This window comes from Juglans microcarpa x Juglans regia, chromosome 4D, assembly GCF_004785595.1.
Source record: "Juglans microcarpa x Juglans regia isolate MS1-56 chromosome 4D, Jm3101_v1.0, whole genome shotgun sequence".
Lineage (NCBI taxonomy): Eukaryota > Viridiplantae > Streptophyta > Magnoliopsida > Fagales > Juglandaceae > Juglans > Juglans microcarpa x Juglans regia.
Window position 1 is genome coordinate 18,169,061 of NC_054600.1, and position 7,017 is coordinate 18,176,077.

At 35.8% G+C, this 7,017-nt stretch overlaps 1 pseudogene; it reads left to right on the forward strand.

The window, feature by feature from the left end:
* The first annotated feature begins 220 nt into the window (after positions 1–220).
* Positions 221–6,767, forward strand: LOC121260051 (annotated as a pseudogene).
* Positions 6,768–7,017: the final 250 nt, after the last annotated feature.

Below are 7,017 nucleotides of genomic sequence, written 5' to 3' on the forward strand. Positions count from 1 at the left end.
ACTATTCCGATACGAATAAACAACATTAAAAACATTGGTAACAGCTAAGCAACTAATTAATGGCAGTTTATCATACCAAAAAAAATTATAATTAAATAGAATTATGGAGTAGAAAAAAAAATAAAGAAATTGGCTATTTATCTCAATTAAAGGGAAAAATTTAGCAAGATGGTTTAACTAATTAGAATAGAAAAATAATATTCATAAGTGATGTAACTTTAAATATTACAAATTAAATCTTATTATTTAAGTGATGTCAATGATGCTTTACGTATACACCAATTTGAAAATAAATTAATAACTTTTGAGAATAATTGAAATTAATTGATTAAAACAACTTATTGGCAAATAGATAGATAAATATTTGAGAGTTTTCAACTTTTCTGGAATTTCAGCCTGTATAGAAAATATTTTCGGAATTTTTGAAATTAAATTAATTTTTAATCCTAATATTAAAAAGTTTCATAAATTAAAATTATGAAAGTAAAATTTGCAAATAGTATTTTCCAAGTAGAAAATGAATGGGCATTTTCTAAAGGAAACCTGTTTTGATCGGCTTCCCGTCACTCTCGCTATCATAGTCTCGTCTTGGTACGTCTGTCCATTCTCTCCGTCTCTGTAGTCTCTCTTTCTCTGTGTGCGGCTATGCCACTCTTTCTGCCCATCCTTCAACCGTGCCAGTTGTTCTCTCTTTTCTCGATTTTTCGATATTTCAAAAGCACATACACACATAAGTGGAACCAAAATCGAAGCGAAGGAAAGCTTTTCTTGTGAAGGAGGAATGGCTCTGAGTTTGAATTCAATGACGTGTTTCTCTTCCCCTAAGCTCCCTTCTAAAACCCTCAGTCTCAGATTTCCTGCAGTTTACATGGCCTCCACTCTGCACACCACGTCCAAGTAAGTAATTTGTTTTGCAATACGTGTTACTGTTGCATTTTGTTGCTAATATCATTTGCTATTTGGTAGTTTTTTTCGAAATGTGCTAATGTGTAAGATCGAAACTGAGTTTTGGTATTTTTTTTGGCAAATGGGTGCGATCATAAGCGAATTTTTAGTATTTTTTGCAGATAGTTTGCTGGATTAAATCATGTCGGGGTGATTTTGAAGTCTTTCAAATGTAGTTTTCTGACGTGGGCATTGCTCTTTTTCTTTATAGCTCATTGAGATTTCATTGCATTGCATTCTTGAAAAAGCTTTGGAATCATTTCCTGTCGTTGGATTCGATGCTTTTGCTTATCGTTTGTCTTTAGGTTGGATTTAGTCTGCATATTATTCGAAATAAAGTTGAGCATATCTTCTTAAAAAGTGTAACTCATATTATTCTGTATCTAATTTTCAGGTAAGCTGTTTCATATAATTTTCTCAATTTAACTTGTTAACTATCTTTTTGACTTTATAATGTGGGTTTGTACACCAGGTTGGGCTCTCATTGGACATAATATATATATATATATATTTCTTTTACATGGCTGTCTCCTGTTCAATGGTTGTTGGAAAAATGAGAGAAATAGTGGAGGAGATTGGCCATTTTCTTACTAGATCCTGTTGGCTGACTGCTTCCATTTATTATGTCTGAATATAATTTATTTAATGACTTTTCTATTTTTTATGTCCTTGTTTGCTTCTTCTCTGCTAATGCGTTCGGCTTCTTCTTATTAATTGCTTTTTTGTTCATAGTTATATAATTCACGTGTAATTGTGTTTTTTGTCCTAGGATTCCATTTCTTTGTTGGTAACTATTGTTTCTTAAAAAAGCTTTAGCATTAACAAACTCAAATATATAATGCATTTTCACTTGGATTACTATAATAGTTTTCATGTGTAATTAATATTTTTTGGGTGATTTATGATGGATAATTATTTACTCGGAAAGGCATTGATATTTTTTGGATGTTCATTATATGGGATGTTGTGTTTCCCTTTTGCTGTTAAAAGAGTTTTGATCTTCCCATCTGCCAAGATTCTCCTTTGATCACAATACATTTTATTATAAACTCTGCCATCATCCATTGCTGCAAAGATTTTGGACTGGTGGCAACATTCGTACATGTGTATGCCCTTTTTTTTTTTTTTTATACGTATATTGTTTTTATTGTCTTAGCATTTGGTAGCTGAATGCTTGACTTCTTTGTTCTCTACATGCTAGTGGTTGGTCAAGTTTGGTCATTTTTTTCTTTTCCTTGTCGTCCTCGCATGCCATCTTTTTAACATACAAATGATCCTCTCTCTCTCTCGCTTGCTCTCTGGGGCTTGGTTCTCTGATTCCAGCTTAATTTATAATGTTTTATGTACTTACAAAAAAGTTTTAATATTTTATGTTGCTTAAAGCATATTGTTGGCCAGAGATGTCATTGGTGTGTACCATTCACGTTTGACTGAAACTGATTTTTAAACTCATCAAGGTAATGGAGATTGTACTCATTGTTAATGTATAACCATGTGGTGTACAGGACACATATCTAGGGTGTTGTCTGCAGTTCACTTGGACTAATGTATCCGCCATTTACTTAGATATTCCTGATGAAGTGATTCCAAGATATACGTGCATCTGACTTTGGCCTGTTTATCCAGATTCCTTATCTCGCAAATTTATGTGGCAAAGTGAAGCCATTTAGTTTTAGAAGTCCCACCCAAACACGCCCATTACTTGATTGGTTTTTAAACTTGCATAGTTCTAAAACTAATGAAGTACCTTTTTAGATTTTATGGATTTTTTTCATTTTCTTCGTTCCTCTATATGGGTGTTTTCTATTCTGTACAATTTATGGTTTTTTTTTTTTTTATGAATAAGAAATTTTATTGAGACAAGTAGCAAGGCAAAGCCAAGTACACAGGAAGTATACAAAAACTGAACCTAGTTACAAGTCATGAGCTAGAAAAAAAAAAAAAAAGGAAATCATGGGCACTAGTTCCATTAAACACAATAGCCGAAGCCCATTGAAATAAGATATTAAAGAAAAAAGGTCTAAGATCATCTACTGAGCGTTCCTTATCTTCAAAGAATCAACCATTTCTCTCCTCCCAAATACACCACGTAAGGCATAAAGGATCATATTCCAAACAGCAGATATTTGCAAATTACCCCTTAAACCTCTCCAACAAGCAAAAAGATCCACCACCCTCCTAGGCATCAGCCAAGCTATGCCACTTCTATTAAACACTTCATCACCGTAACACCCTAGTCACCTGGCAGAATAGCAGAGCAAGTACGAGTATACAAGTAGACTATGTAATAATAAATGATCCACCGATTCACCAGCTTTCTGACATAAGAAGCACCAATCCAAAACAATAAATCTACGCTTCCGGAGATTGTCCAAAGTCAAAATCTTCCCCAAAGGAGCAGACCAGCCATAGAATGCCACCTTTGAAGGCACTTTACTCTTCCAAGGAAAGGAGTGTACCCCATTCGGCCTAGACGTCAACTTGTACAAAGAAAGAACTGAAAACCTCTTGTTACCAGAGTGCCTCCAGACCATCTTATGACTCACATCCTGCCCAAGATGTGTAGCATACAGTAAGCCAAACGGCCTCTATTTCCCAGTCACTAACTGCTCTAGGAAATAGAACATTCCAATGCGATGAACCACTAGAAGAGTCTAAAATCTCAGCCACTGAAGCATCTGGATATTGAGAAATACAAAAGAGGTCTGGAAAAATAGCGCTAAGAATCCTACCACAACACCATGGATCATGCCAAAAAAGAATTCTGGAGCCATCACCAACCACAAAAAAACCTGCTTTACAAAATCATCCCATCCACTCCTAATACACCCCATCCACACTCCCACACCATGAGTACCTCTGACTTCATTAGAACCCCCCTCCCCCCCTCCCCCCTCCCTCCCATATTTTGAGTCAATCACGGCCCTCCACAAGGATTCGCAATCCTGATGATACCTCCATAATCACTTCCGAAGTAATGCTTTATTCACAATCCTGTACAATTTATGTACTTGGATTGTGCTCTCTACACTTTTAATAAGATTTCTTTGGTGGTAAAAAAAAATTAAGTTGCATATGTTTTTTGTATCCAGGTGTAATATCCATTGTTGCTCTATTTGTTCCATGCATCGTTTGGAACAAAAATGAAAACAGGGGATGGCATCTTTGAACTTGCAATTTATGCACATTTACATTCTGCCTCTCATACTATAAGCCTCCTACATCTGTCAGACTTTGACACTTTGGCCATACATAATGCAATTAATGCAATTTGGTAGAGTAGCATGATCATGCAATTTGGCTCATCAGCTTGAACCTGAAATGGTTGCTAGGGTAGCTCTATATTACTGAGAAACTGGGAGCTATTGTACTTTTGAAATCTCAGGGCACCAGAAAGTATTATATATGGTTGTGACGTTATTCATTGGAAGTTTATGTTTCTATTAACATTTTCTTCTGTTTATTATAGAGAGTCTGAAAATCTTAAAAAGCCCTATTGCCCTCCACGGGAGGTACATATTCAGGTGACCCATTCCATGCCACCTCAGAAGGTTGAGATATTCAAATCATTGGAGGGTTGGGCTGAGCAGGACATCTTGGTGCACCTCAAGCCTGTCAAGAAATGTTGGCAACCACAAGATTTTCTTCCAGATCCTGAGTCGGAAGGATTCTATGAGCAAGTCAAGGAGTTGAGGGAAAAGTCAAAGGAAATTCCTGATGACTATTTTGTCGTGTTGGTTGAAGATATGATCACAGAAGAAGCCCTTCCAACTTACCAGACAATGCTTAATACCCTGGATGGAGTTCGAGATGAGACTGGTGCGAGCCTTACTTCTTGGGCAATATGGACAAGGGCGTGGACTGCTGAAGAGAATAGGCATGGCGACCTTTTTAACAGGTATCTCTATCTCTCTGGACGAGTAGACATGAAGCAAATTGAGAGGACAATTCAGTATTTAATAGGGTCAGGAATGGTGAGATCATCATTCCAATTTGTCTGTTTAGTTATTCTAATTATTATTATTATCTCTAAAATCAAACATAGTATGAAAATAATTTCAGAAGTGATGGCTTTAGCAGATTTAGCATGTGAAGGAAAACTTATAAAAATATGTTTACTCCAAAATGATGCGAACTATTAGAATTGGTGTTATTCTAGATTGTTGGATGTTGATTTCTTGTTTATTTCATTTCATTCTCTAACTTTTACTATACAGTAGATTAACCTTAATCAATGCGATAAATGTCATGTGAAGAACAAACTATTGCAAAAGTCTCTTCTGGCGATGAGTTTCCACTTTTTTGTGGAACTAGTCTTTTGTTAGCTCATGTCGCTCTCCCCCAACCCCCAAAAAAAGAAAAAAAAATCTTGGGTGACAACTTGCATTCAAAAGTCATTATTCTATGGAATGGTCACTTTGAGAATAATCATTTGTATTTGCTTATTTACTAGGTGAGCTGCTCTATAAAGTGGTCACAAGAAAGAAAAATAATGCAAATTATTTGTCTTGTCAGTCTATTTTTTAAATGTTTATTATATTGAATTTTGATTATTGGAATAATGGTACGTGATTAAATATATTATTTTTTTATCAGTTTAAGATTTTGGGACGATTTATTGGAATAATGGTGCATGTGGTCTTGAGTTTGAACCTAGTTTTCTGCCTTTCATTGCAAGCTGTCTTATTCATTGAAGGTATGTCTATATCTGTTAGTGAAGAGGAGTGTAAGAATTATATTTTAAGCATTTAAACTAGTTATTTCTCGTTACATTGATTTTTGGGACAACTGGTTATTTATTAGTTATTATTTTATTATCTTGTTTTGGTCATCAGATGACAATGCTGGAAATAGATGTAACCCTGTTTAGTTCTCACTACTTAAATTCACATGTTTTTTTTTTTTTTTTGACAAGTACTAAATTCACATGTTTTGAGGATCCTAAAACGGAAACAACCCTTACCTGGGTTTCATCTACACTTCATTTCAAGAGAGGGCAACATTCATCTCCCATGGGAACACTGCTAAGCTAGCCAAGGAGCATGGAGACATGAAATTGGCTCAGATTTGTGGCACGATTGCCTCGGATGAAAAGCGCCACGAAACTGCCTACACCAAGATTGTGGAGAAGCTCTTTGAGATTGACCCTGATGGCACTGTTATGGCTTTAGCTGACATGATGAGGAAAAATATCTCAATGCCAGCCCACTTGATGTATGGTGGACAGGATGATAACCTTTTTGAACACTTCTCATCTGTTGCCCAACGGCTTGGAGTATACACTGCAAAGGACTATGCTGATATTTTGGAGTTTCTGGTTGGAAGATGGGATATAGAGAAGCTGACTGGTCTTTCTGGAGAAGGGCACAAAGCTCAAGATTTCATGTGCTGCTTGCCCTCGAGAATTAGACGGTTGGAGGAGAGAGTTCAGGGAAGGGCCAAACAAGTATCCACCGTTCCATTCAGCTGGCTTTTCGGTAGAGAAATAAAGGTGTAAATTCAACAGCAGTCAGTCCGCACTATCTCTACTCTCATCTCATAGAGTAAAAAGGAGGGAAAGTACCATATTTGTTCTTCATTTTGATGCTCGTTTTATTTTAGGAGCTGGGCTGGGATTGGTTTTTTTATCAAAGCTTTGTAGGTACACATTTTTACTTGTGTTTGTCTTATATCATCATCAGAAAAAGGACACTTTAGATGTGTTTTTTTTTTCTTTTTCCTTTCTTTCTGAAGCCTAGAAAGAAATAGCGGTGTTTCTTCAACATTTGTTTTATGCAAGTGCGTGTTTTATCAGATTAATGTTAAGTTTAAAGTTTTACTAATTCCTTATAAAAAAAAAAGTTTTACTAGTTCTTTTTAACCAGGGCTAGAACAATGTGCGACAATGTGACAATGAGATGACATGTCATGCATGCTGATTAATTTCAGTCGTCAGTTTTGGCTGACTCTTCCGGTGTTGCTAGTCTCTTTATGATAGCGACTGCCTGTGATTCGAGAGTACCTTATTTACTTGAAAAAATAAAAATTATCCCGTTTGTCTAGGTTTTATTATCTCAGCTTTCCTCTGCACCA